Source organism: Hermetia illucens, chromosome 4 (assembly GCF_905115235.1).
Source record: "Hermetia illucens chromosome 4, iHerIll2.2.curated.20191125, whole genome shotgun sequence".
In the NCBI taxonomy this organism is placed as follows: domain Eukaryota; kingdom Metazoa; phylum Arthropoda; class Insecta; order Diptera; family Stratiomyidae; genus Hermetia; species Hermetia illucens.
The window spans coordinates 169,241,990-169,254,780 of NC_051852.1; positions in this window are offsets into that span (position 1 = coordinate 169,241,990).

The following is a 12,791-nucleotide window of genomic DNA, read 5'->3' on the forward strand; positions in this document are numbered from 1 at the left end:
TGGGCCACCTATATTTGGTAGCATTCTCGCAACCAGCGCTCCGATGTTATATGCCTTGGTTGCTGCACCCTCCACATGCAATCTGAAATTCAACCTCTGGTCAATCATTACACCTAAGTACTTATGTGCAGGCTTGGAATAAATTGTTTGCGTTCCAACTTTGATCTTTGATCTTCATGGAAGTACACTTTCTCCGTTTGGTAATAAATACTACTTCCGTCTTATGCTCTGCGAGTTGTAGACCAGCATTCCCTAACCAGGATTTAATCTCATAGACTGCTTCATTTACATAGAGCTCGACTTCCTCGAGAAGGCGTGCAACAATCGTCACACCAATATCGTCCGCGAAACCAATGGAGGCCACACCAGTAGGAAGGTCTAGGGTCAGTACCTCGTTATACATAATAACCCACAAGAGTGGCCCTAGGACAGACCTTTGTGGAACTCCGCATGTCGTTTGGTATGATTTCATTCCTTCATCTGATTCGCAGCACAGAATCCTATCGATTAGGAAGTCGGCAACAATACGCACCAGGTACTTCGCCACGCCTAAGTTAATTAGGGACTCAAGTATCTTGCTCCATCTAGCGGAATTGAAGGCATTCTTCACATCAAGTGTAATCACTGCACAATATTTGCCCTCGTCAAGTGCGGTCTTAGCTGTGTTCGCTACTAGGGCAAGTGCATCCGTTGTAGACCTCCCCTTTCGAAAACCGAACTGATTTTCGAAGAGACCACCATCCTTTTCGGCAATTCGAATTAATCTGTTATAGATTACTCGTTCGAATAGTTTGCCAGTATTGTTTAGAAGGCATATCGGCCTGTAGGACGAAGCTTCACCCAAAGGTTTGTTTGGTTTGGGGACTAGAATTAATTTATGCTTCTTCCATTGTGTAGGAAATGCTCCTTCTTTAAGGCATGTGGTGAACGCCTCGGCAAACATATTTGGAGCTATTTTGACTGCTGCCTTCAGAGCTTTATTGAGGATGCTATCCAAGCCAGGTGCTTTATTTCCAACAATTTTATCCGCAGCTTCGAGGACCTCCTTTTCGCTTACCATGGGAACTTCGGCGGTGTCTATTTCAACAGTGGGAAGGTTAGCGGTAATCACATTCTATGGGAAAATATCCGTTACTATTTCATCAAGCAAAGTAGGGGAAGAGATCGGTGGGGAGCGTTTGCCTTTAACTTTCGATATTACGGTTTTATAGGCGCCACCCCAGGGGTTCGTGTCAGCTTCATTACACAGTAGCTTAAAGTGTTCGCTTTTACTTTTCATGATGCCCACATGTAGTTTCTTCCGAGCGTTTTTATATTCTTCATGTAATTGCTCGTATCCAGATCGGTTTCTATTTCGCTGACTGCGCCTTCTGGCCTTGAGGCAGGCATTCCGGCAGTCTCCGATTTCAGAATTCCACCAAAAGTTCGGAACTCGCTTGTGTGATACAACATACCTTGGCATGGATGCGTCACATGCTCGTCGCAACTTCTCGCCAATCTGCAAAGCTTTATTTTCTGCGCTTCCTTCAAACGCTGTATTTTGCTGCAGAACCTCTCCGAAAATCTCCTCGTCAAACCTATTAGCTGCCCACCTTTCAGCTCTCGTCCGAGACCGTTTCATTCGTTTACCATGTCTGATTTCAAAAATGATGGCCTGGTGGTCGCTATGTGTCTGTCTGTCTGTCTGTCTGTTTGTCTGTCTGTCTGTCTGTTTGTCTGTCTTTCTCTCTTTTTTTTTCAGGAGGTGGAAATCTTCAAAAGACACTGGTCTGGACACACCAGCGTAGGGGATTTTTACCCACTAAAACCACCCCCACTCCCTCCCTGCCCCGCGAAACCACCATAAGGTATTACATCACGGGGCGGAGTCAGCTCACTCTAGCTTAATCCCATTTCTTCTACACGCGGCGCACGTGACTGCGTTTTTCTCCTTTGATCTGCCTTTCGCAATTTATCTTGAATAGATGCGATCATGCAGTTGACCGCATCCCAATTCTCTTGATGTGCTAGCATTTTCGGCACCATATTTTCTGGTACCGGCACCTCTCCTAGAGTCTCCTCTAAATTCCTCCTTCCTTCCGCAAATCTCGGACAGTGGAAGAATACATGCCCTGGGTCCTCTGGGACTCCATCGCAATTTGGACAATCGGGTAAGGTCTCCAATTTAAACCTGTGCAAGTATTGGAGATATCCTCCATGGCCCATGAGAAACTGGGTGAGATTATAATTAATCTCACCGTGTCGTCTCTCCAACCACTCCTTGGTGGCAGGAATGAGTCTGTGAGTCCACCGACCCTTTCCCGAGTGTTCCCACCGCCCTTGCCATCTATTTATGGATCTCTCCCTCTCAGTCTTCTTCGTCCGCGATGAGGAAGAGGTTGGTTTCGCATTGTATATGTTCGCCATCTCATTTGCCAAGATGTCAATGGGCATCATTCCAGAGATGACGAATGCTGCATCATCTGAGACAGTCCTGAAGGCAAAGCATACCCTCAGGGCTGTCCTCCTGTAGACTACATTTGAGTTTGCTAGTGTTAACTGACATCCGCAACGCCTCCCTCCAAACTTGGGTTGCATAGAGCATGATTGCTGGCTATAAGTAACCTAGAGGTATGCCGTGGCCCTTCCACGTTCGGCATCATCCTCGCCAGGGCCATACTAGCAGTGGATGATTTATCACAAACATACTGTACCTGTTGCTTATAGTTGAGCTTCCTATCTATCACCACCCCCAAATATCTGATGGTCGGCTTGGAAGTGATATGATTCCCGATTCTAATACAGACGTATTATAATTTCTCTTCCGGCACTTAGTGATGAGGACCGCTTCCGTTTTTTCCTCCGCAAGTGTCAAACCAGAGCTCTTTAGCCAACTTTTAACATCACCGATTGCTTCGCTTGAGTATAACTCAGCATCTTCGAGATGCTTTGCGACAACAACCAGTGCTATGTCGTCAGCGTAACCCACCACTTGGCTTCCTCCGAAAGGGGAAGATTAAGTACATCGTTGTACATGATGTTCCACAGTAGTGGACCCAATACGGAGCCCTGCGGTACACCCGCGGAAACAACGTACTCCTGGGGTCCGTCATCGGTGTCATACCAGAGCCTCCTTTCAGTTAAATAACTATCGACGATAGCAGGGAGATAGGTAGGAATACCAACCTTCACTAGAGATTTCCGTATTAGATTCCAATTGGCCGAATTCAATGCATTTTTTGACATCCAGGGTTACTACTACGCAATATTTGCCAAGCCAGTAACCAATTTGATGGCATCAATGGTTGATCTGGCTTTACGGAACCCATACTGCCAATCTGAAAGGCCGCCTTGGCTCTCAACAACCGGGAGTATTTTATTATAGATTACCCGCTCTAACATTTTCCCAACAGTGTCCAAAAGACATATGGGTCGGTATGAGGGTGGTTCATGGTTACCAGGCTTAGGCAGAAATACCAACTTCTGCCGCTCCCATGCCATTGGAAATATCCCCTCGGACATGCACGCTTCGAACAACTCAGCGAACATGTCCGGTCTGGATTTCACGGCAAGCTTAAGGGCCTTATTCGGTACTCCGTTCAGTCCCGGCGCTTTACTGTCTCCTATCCTTGCACAGATATCCAGCAGCTTGTCTCTGGTGACTTGCGGAATTGCCGTCACATTCACAGGTGGTTGGAATGTGTCGGTGCTCTCCTCTTGCTGGGGGAATAACCCCTGGATGGTTTTCAGCAAGAGGGTAGGACACGTTATCTGCAGAGATGAACGGCCTCTGAATCGTCCCATCACGATTCTGTAGGCACTCCCCCACGGGTTTACGTCCGCTTCTGAGCAGAGCTCCTTAAAGCATTTCCTCTTGCTTCGTTGGATGGCGAGCTTGAGGTTTTACGGGCTGCCTTGTCTGTCTGTCTGTCTGTCATAAGCGCTTTTCTCATAAACAGCTATACCGAATGAAATTTGGTGAGAAGGTGGAACTGCGAACCCCCAGACATTCAGTGAGTGATATCCTTCTACATTGAGATTTAGGGGGGTCTCCATACATCTAAAAGGGGGGGGGTGTAAAAATTTGTTTCACCGAATACAGTCATGTGTGCTTTTTAGTACTTTTCGACGCCAGTCTTAGTTTTGAGATTTATTAGCAAGACGGGGAGTGGGAGGAGTCGAAAGTGATGATTTCTTTAACGGTCCCATTCTCAGAAACTACTCAACCAAAAAATCTGAATCATGAAGCTGCCTCTATATGTTGCCCAGGCCTCAAAATACTCGCCATATCGATATCCGTTTAAATTAAGTCAATAATAGTATATTACCATATTTTTGGGAAAATTGAGTAAAACCTCCTTAAGTATATCGCAGAATTATAAAAGTTGCTATTACTATAAAATATAATATGAAGCATATTATCCCCAAGTTTGATCAAAATCATACTATTGCTAACAAAGGTACAGTAGCTCAAAGTTACCTTTACCGTGTAAATTTACTGCAACTGAATATCAATATCACACTAAAGTGGGTAGTCAGACATGCTAAATACATATACGTAACGAGATACGTACAAATGGGTTAGTTCTATACTTAAATATACTCACAGGAGAAGCAAACAAAACCTTTCATACCTGAAGCGCCCAGCTTCAGGTTCCCCGACTTGTTTTGTGATTATAATTGATCTCCCCATACTTTCTCTCTAACCACTCCCCGATGGAAGGCATCAACCTGTAAGTCCAACGACCCTTTCTTGACTGATCCCAACACTGTTACCATCTACTTATGGATCCTTCCCATTTGGCTTTTTTTACCTGCGATGAAGGAGAGATGGACCTGGTGTTACCATGTATGTTAATTATTCGTCTGCCAAGATGTCAACCGACATCATTCCCGAGATAATGAACGCCGGTTTACCAGCAATAAAAGCGGGGCGGACGGCATGGATAATGTGGTATCCGTGAAGGGGTATATTTAAAAAAAAAAACTGCATCCCAGCGCAGAGAAATTTTTTATTTGTCAAATATTCAAGATATGCAACAGCAGTGACCAGAAACGTAGAACGTGAAAAATAAACATTTGGTAGCGTTCATCTGTCCGAAGCTACTCAAAACTACTCCACAATCTTCAGAGTGCAATATTATTGAGAATCTTCACAATTATATCGACGATAGGCTTCACAGAGTTCCCTATTCGATCAAAAAATACTTGACGGAACCTCTTCTCGAATAATGGAGAGGAATTCCAGCAGAATATATCCAATGTATGGTCAAATCCATGCCCCCACCCAGCGAAGGATGCATATATCTGAGTGGAATGAGGGGGCATTTCTAGCAATTAAATTATTTGAAATAGTAAAAACTTGTTGACTTATTTGTCTTGCGAATACCGATATTTCGGGAACCACTTTCGCTTCATCAATCGGTATTTGCAAGACAAATAAATCAACACTAGCAAATAGGAGCGGGTCCTCGGGTGTAACGGCGCATTAGGGTCGGGGCTCATCCAATCCGAAACGATGCAAGTACTACCTGTATCCACTGTGTTCCGTAAGGAATTGCGTTAGATTATAATTCAATACTCCCTTTTTGCACTCGACCTATCTCTCAATACACGGGATCAGCATATGGGTCCAACGGCCTTTTTCGGAATTATCCCACCATTGCTGCCATCTCCAGTCTAGCTGTTTCCTAGTGACCTTTCGGAAGTCTGCAGTCATTTCGGCCGGAGTCACTCTCCTTAATATGCTTGTACCGAAAGGGTACAGGGTAGCCTTTCTAATAGGCAGTTCGAATTCCGAAAGACAAAATCTACTGTCAATATGATTCGCACGGTGACGAAAATTGCGGAGAAAGCAATAGAGGCCAAAAAAACTTGCGTGGTAGTTACTCTCGATGCCTTCAATGTGACAAAATGGAACAGAATAATTACGGCTTTCGCCAAATTGGGCGTCATGGAATTTCTCTGGGAGAGGCTATTGTGTTGGCATTCGGAAGATGAACCTAAGACGTATAGAACAACCGACGGGGTTCCACAAGGATCAGTCCTCAGTCCTCTCTTGTGGATATAATGTATGTCGGAATATTAAAGTTGCAGGTGCCCATAGGAGTGACAATCATTGAGATAAGATATTGAGGAAATCGAGGTCCCCACAAACGAGGCAATTTTTGAAATTAGGTCTTGGGTAGAAGACGCTGGTCTGACACTCGCAGGGCATAAAACCGAAATAGTTTTGATCACCAAGCGATGGAAGCAAACGTCGATAAATATCAGAATTGGCGAACACATCATACAGTCGCTCAAATTTCTGGGAGCCATGGTGGATCAAAGGCTGAAATTCAAGCCTCATCTTGAGAATTTAGCAACCAAGTCTTCCGGGGCTGCTAAATTGTTGGCAGGAATGTTACCAAATGGTGGTCCTAGGCAAAGGCTTCGACTCCTTATCCCGAGAGTTGTCAGCTCCATCTTGCTTTATGCAGCTCCAGTCTGGGCATCGGCACTAAAGCTAGAAGTAAATAGAAGGAAAATCGCAAGCCCCACATCGATTTAGTGCATTGCGAACGTCGTGCGCTTACCTTACAACATCATGTGTGATAGCAGGCATGGTCCCCATCGACATCTTGGCGAACGAAGGTCGACGCCTCTATGACCCATCGTATGCGATCGGTGAGTCCTCGGCAATTAACACGAACTGAATCTATTTTGGAATGTCAAAAAAGATGGGATGATTTACCCAAAGGGACACACAGGGTTATTCCAGATCTTTCAAAATGGATCAATCGAAGGCACGGTGACGGCCTAACTCAATTCCTAAGCGGACACGGAGGATACCGTGCCTACCTTTATATCGAGTTTACCCGAGTTGTTTTTAACTGAACGCGGAAACGGAAATTGACACGCGAAAATATCGTGGACCACATTCTAGCCTCTGAAACATCTTGGAGGGCATTGGAAAAATTAAGGAAGGTGATCCACAATCTGCTGAGGAAGGTGGCAAATAAAGACACGAGGCGTAGTTCGTAACTGATCCTGCGGTAGGTTTTGAACCTTTCCATCTTCCAACGCATAAAAAAAAGACAGACAGACATCAACTCGATTCTAATAAGGTTTTGTTTCACACAAAATCTTAAAAAGAAACAGTCACGAACTATTTCATTAAATGCGAGTTTTCAACTAATTCTTACAACGCAAAAAACTCTCAAACTGAAATTGAAGAACAGAAATTAGCTCCACTCATGGAAACACTTCAATTCGGAGCCGCACCTAGTGAATCCTATGTACCTATTGATGATCAACATCAACAGAAGAAAAATCATTTCAAATTGATGAAATTATTACGAATTTGAACACACTTGCTGAAAACCAAGAGGGAGATGATGATGAGGAACCAACCGTGTGGAAAAAGCTCAAGTACGTACTTATTCTCATTAATTTTCAAAATTTGATAATATTTTAGTTGAGTAAATCACCAGTAAAGTGTCTCATCTTGAGTTATTGCTACATTTCTACATGATCCTTCTCTAGTGGAAGCAGTCATGGATTTAAAAGTCAATTTGGACACAAAAAAATCAGGAAAAAAAATTCCCGAAAAACATTACTGATTATTTTTTTAAATATGTAGATCTTTTATGTTTATTATTAGTTTCGATTTGTCAGAATCTCGGCAGATGCCGGATTTTACCTAATACTAGCACGAAGTGCTAAGCATTTAGGCTCGGACAATCCTACCCACTTAAAAACTAAAGGCGCGCTGGTGGTGGTAGCTGATGGTAGGTCAATGGGAGAATCTGTCGTTAACTCCCCGCAACATCGAGCACGTATGCAGAATGGTGTACTTCGCATGGTTTGAACCAGACTGGGTGAGAGTCCCAGGACATCAAGGGAAGCCGTGAGGGATTTAGATGCAATGCCTGTAGCTGACAATATTATGGGAACCACCCGTTCGAGGCGCCAAATTTCTTCGATTTATCGAGCCAGCGGCTCATAGTTCATCTTCTTCTCCACGTCCCAATATATGCTCTAAGCAGAACTATCAAGTACTGCTTGTGGCTCATATTGGCATACGACAGAAAGTTTCTGCTTTAGTGTGTCCAGAATTTCAACTACGAGTGTTTCACTGGGGATGGCATAGTTCCCGTACACCCCCTGCACTTTATTCTTCACCTGTCTGCTGGCATTGCCAGAACTAATTTGAATCAGCCTAGCAATGTCCTGCCTTAGTGAGTCCCGCCGACGTTCCAGACGAATTTTCCATGGTGGATCCTTTTTGTCACTCAAACCAATAACACGCAAGCAAATCTTCTGACCGTGCAATCTGATAGCCGCAACTGCACCACAATATACAAGTGATTGTATAATAGTTGCAGCAGCGGCACACACCAGAGATGCAAGTTTTAAGTTTAAGTTTTTTATTCATGATAGTGTCTTACGCTAATACATAATTGATTAATTCTAGCTTAAATATTAAGCTTAACTAACTTAACTTTATTTCAATGGGTGGCTATTACAATTGTTTGGCCTACCCGACCTTCTGTGTAATTTATTACTTTAATTGTATTAATTTTAATACATAAATCTTCACAATTATTTTGTATGCAACTGAACTTTTTAAAGACTGCGCTTGCACTAAAAGCGCCAGAAGGCATCACTTACTTATTTAAAATACTTAAAACTAACTAAGTCTAAACTTAATCTAACTTAATCTAACAATAAATACTTAACCTACTATATACTTATATGACTTCTGCTTAGCCTCGATGTACCCCTACCAAGCAGGGAGAATCATATAGGGAAAGGATGGCGGGTTTAAGAGCTTCGCTCACTATTTGGCAGAGCCTTAGGAAGTTGGCCAATGGGAAGGTGCTACCCTGTTGGTAGAGTTGCCGGATTAGTGGATTTGGATGATTCTCCGTTCTTTCGAAGAACCGTTCCACCAAGTTGAGAACGAATTCTCGAAGAGGTTGTACCTTGACGCGCCGATATACTTCGGCGTTTTTTCCAACCTTCTTGGTTTTCCAATTATAGGAAAGACCAGTGCAGTACCTTAATATCCGGCGTTCGAATGCCTCACATTTGGACATGGTTCGCGTGGAGCAAGTGATCCACGTGGGCGCTCCATAGCAGATAATGAGTCTGATCAGGGTCTTGTAGAGAGTCAGTTTGGCCTTGGTGCTGAGTCCTACCTTCTTTCGAAGAAGAAAGTAGATCCTACTGAATGCACCGCGTGCCTTACCGATAGCGAGCTCAAGATGTGGCTTGAACTTAAGGAGTTCGTGAAGTTTAACTCCTAAGTACTTGATGGTCTGGGAATTGCTCACTATAGTGTTTCCGATCTTCATTTTCAAGCGTTTAGCTTTTCTATGGATTCCTCTAGAACCTAGGTATCTAGCTTTCCTCCGGAAGGTGTAGAATTGCGTTTTGGCCTCATTAATCTTAATGCCCCATGCCAGGTAATATTTGCCAAGGTCTTTCAAGTATCTCTCGACCGCTTTGGCTGCCCTGTTGGGGTGGAGGCTTGAAGCGAAGATGAGAGTATCATCGGCATATTGAACAAGTTCGGTGCCGGGCTCGGGAGTTGGGACGTCAGCCGTGAAGATATTATGAAATGTGGGTCCAGAAATGGATCCTTGCGGCACTCCCGATGTTACCGACAAGAGATCGGAGAATTCATTCCCCACGCTGACGTAGAAATACCTATCTTCGAAGAAGCTTAGTGCAATTCTAATGATCGGAATTCGGAACTCAAGATCTATCAGTTTGTAGATTAGTCCGTTTACCCATACGGAGTCAAAGGCCTTTTCTAAGTCTAATGCACATGCTACGGTCGGTTTATTATTGACGTTAAGTCTTGCTACGACGGTGTCGTGAAGGTAGCTAAGTGCATGTTGAGTTCCGTGTTTGCTGCGGAACCCGAACTGATGGTTCGGTATAATCTCTTTGAGATTGCAATATTGGACTAGCCCGATTGTCCATGCTCTCTCAAAGAGTTTGCCTAAATTGGATAGTAATGAAACGGGTCTAAAGTTTTTAGGCTCAGTAGAGCCACCTTTTTTCCGGATCGCAATTATTTTAGCTACTTTCCAGGTGGTGGGAAAGTAGCCATTATTTATGCAGTTATTAAATACTGCCAGCAAAAATTTGATGGAGACTCGGGGGAGTTGCCTAATTACGTAATTAGGAATTTCGTCAGGTCCGGCTGATTTTTTACCGTTTAGGTTTGAGGTCAAGGCGCGGTGAGTTGTGATAAACTCAGGAATTGTTGCGAATCCGTTGGTTTTACCGAGGAGTTCGTTTGGGAGAATGTGGTTAATTTATTTGAATGTCTAGAGACAAAGTCGGCGATAGTTGTTTTAACCATCGACACTATTGTCGGGTTACTTTGAGGCGGAGGGGTATTGAGCTGAGACTCAAATGATTCCGCAAGGACTTGCGCCTTTCTGGCGTCTCCGCAGATTGGTTCCTTGTTCCTGGTAAGAACGAAATTACGGGACCTATTTTTCCCCGCTAGCCTATTTATATGTTGAAACATATCTGGCCCGGGCTTAATATCTGCGAGATTACGGATTAATTCTTTATTGCGGAATTGCGCCACCATTTCCCGGATAATTGTACTCAGGCAATTAATCCGGGAGAGCAATGCTTTGTATTCAGCATTAACTTTATTTCCATTTTTATGGAAGTTGCGCTTGAGGTTCCTGCGCCAAATCTGTCTGACCTTCATATGTAGCATGATGTCATGCGGGAGTTTGTTGTATACAAACTCGCCGACTTTAATCAGCCTGGTATTTCTGCGTGTAGCAGTATTGATGGCGTCCGTGGCCAAAATGATTGCTTCGTCGATTTCTTTGTCCGACAGATTGCGATCTGTAGCGAGTTTCTTCAAGTTCAGTCTTGGTGCTAAATCTGACTTGAATTTGTCCCAATCAGTGTGGGCGAATGACCTGATGGTTATCTTAACTCGCTTCTGCAGTTGTGAAGTTGAGGCCATTTTGAGTTCAACTGCAAAATGGTCGGACATGCCTGGCAAGGTTTTACAGGAAGTTACCTGGAAACTTTGCTTGGTTTCATCAGACAGCAGGAAAAAGTCAATGATGGATTGACTAGCGGGTCTTGTCGGCGAATCCGGCGAGACCACCTCAAGGTTGGCTGGCATGAAAGGGTCGTGGATTCAGTTATACAGGGTTTTCCCATTTAAATTTTCTGCCTTATCGCCCCAGGATTTGTGCCGTGAGTTAAAGTCGCCACCGAAGATAAGATATTTTGATTTTAACTGGAGATCGCCCAAGACTTTTAAGTCATGGCCCAGTTGCTCACTTGGGGAATTGTATTTGAAATAAACGGAAACTACCAAAATCCGTTTATTATCGATAGTTTTAACTATTGCCGCTGCAGCGGAACAGACTAGTAGACCCTCAATGACGACTTCCTCAAAATGGTAGTCTTTTTTGACTAGAAGGGCAGCGCCCGTGTTGCTGTTGTGCCGAATAGTGGTTTATCCGGTGAAATTGACATTGTGTCTGTGGTTTAGGTGGGTCTCCGAAACGCAAAATATGTCTGCTTTCAGAGTATCAACCAACGCTTGGGCAGTGGCACGTTGGGCGTGTGAGACCAGGGACGCAGAGTTAAATGTGACTATATTTAACTCCATAAGTTCATCAGTAATTGTATTGCGGCAATCTGCCGCTGCTCATTTGTTTGGGCGGAAGCGAGGCTTTCGACCAAGTTCTTGAAGGCCAGTTGGTTGCCTTGTGGAGCTTGAGGTGCAGCTCTAGGAAGAGTATTCCTAGCTGCTTGGGCGTACGAAACACCTGGCCGGGACAAGCTTTGTGACATCTGTGTCACCGTTTGCTTGGTCCTCGCCGTTTCTGCATTTTTTCTCGCCCTGCCAGCTTCCCTTCTGGCAGGCATATCTTTGTATGCCGGGCATCCGCGGTAGTTGGCAGGATGTCCGGTCTGGCCGCAATTGCAGCAATGCGGCGCCTCCGCCGATGGTGTGGGGCATTCCCCGCGGACGTGTTTTTTTGCGCACTTCACGCACCTGTGCACAATCGAACAGTTAGGGGCAATGTGGCCGAAGTTCTGGCAGTTGTAGCACTGCACTTCTTCAATTGGCTTGAAATCTTCTGGTGAAGTATATATTTAATTTTTAGTACTTCACTGAGCTCTTGGGAGGGCTCGAAGGTGGCTATGAAAAGTCCCGATTGTGACCTCATCGGGAGTGCCGGGTTCTGGTTGTGCAGAAGCTTATCTGCACGCGTGACTAAGTTGGCCACGGTTTTCAATTTTAATTGCGGGTAATCTTCATTGAGTTCCCGCAATATGTCTGCTGGATCTGTCTCCCTGTGGAGACCGCGAATAACCAGCGACTTGGTTCTTAGGGTCGGTAGGGTGCTGGTGGTGGCGTGAAGCCCTTTCTCTCTTATGAGAGCGAAAATCGCAGCATGGTCTTCAACCGTCTCGGCGAAGATGAGGGTCTTGTCAGCCCTCGTGTTCGTCAGGGTTGCTTTCAACCCTTTTTCTTTCAGTAGTTTTAGGAACTGCGGTACATTTAGTCTGTACCCAGTTATCGGGGGAATTCTCAGTTTCTTAGGGGTGGCTGCTTGGGGAGAGGATTTTGGGGTGGTTGGTGGGGCACTAACAATGGTGGCACTAACCTTAGTCCTATTCGCTGCCTTTTTTTTCCGGACGACGAAGTTGAAGGGGTCTCCTTCCTCCTCCTCGATGATTACCTCCAGGCACATGCCGTCATCTTCCTCGCTTTGCTGCTGCTGTCGTTGCTGCTGCTGTTGTTCCTGCTGCTGATGGACCGGCTG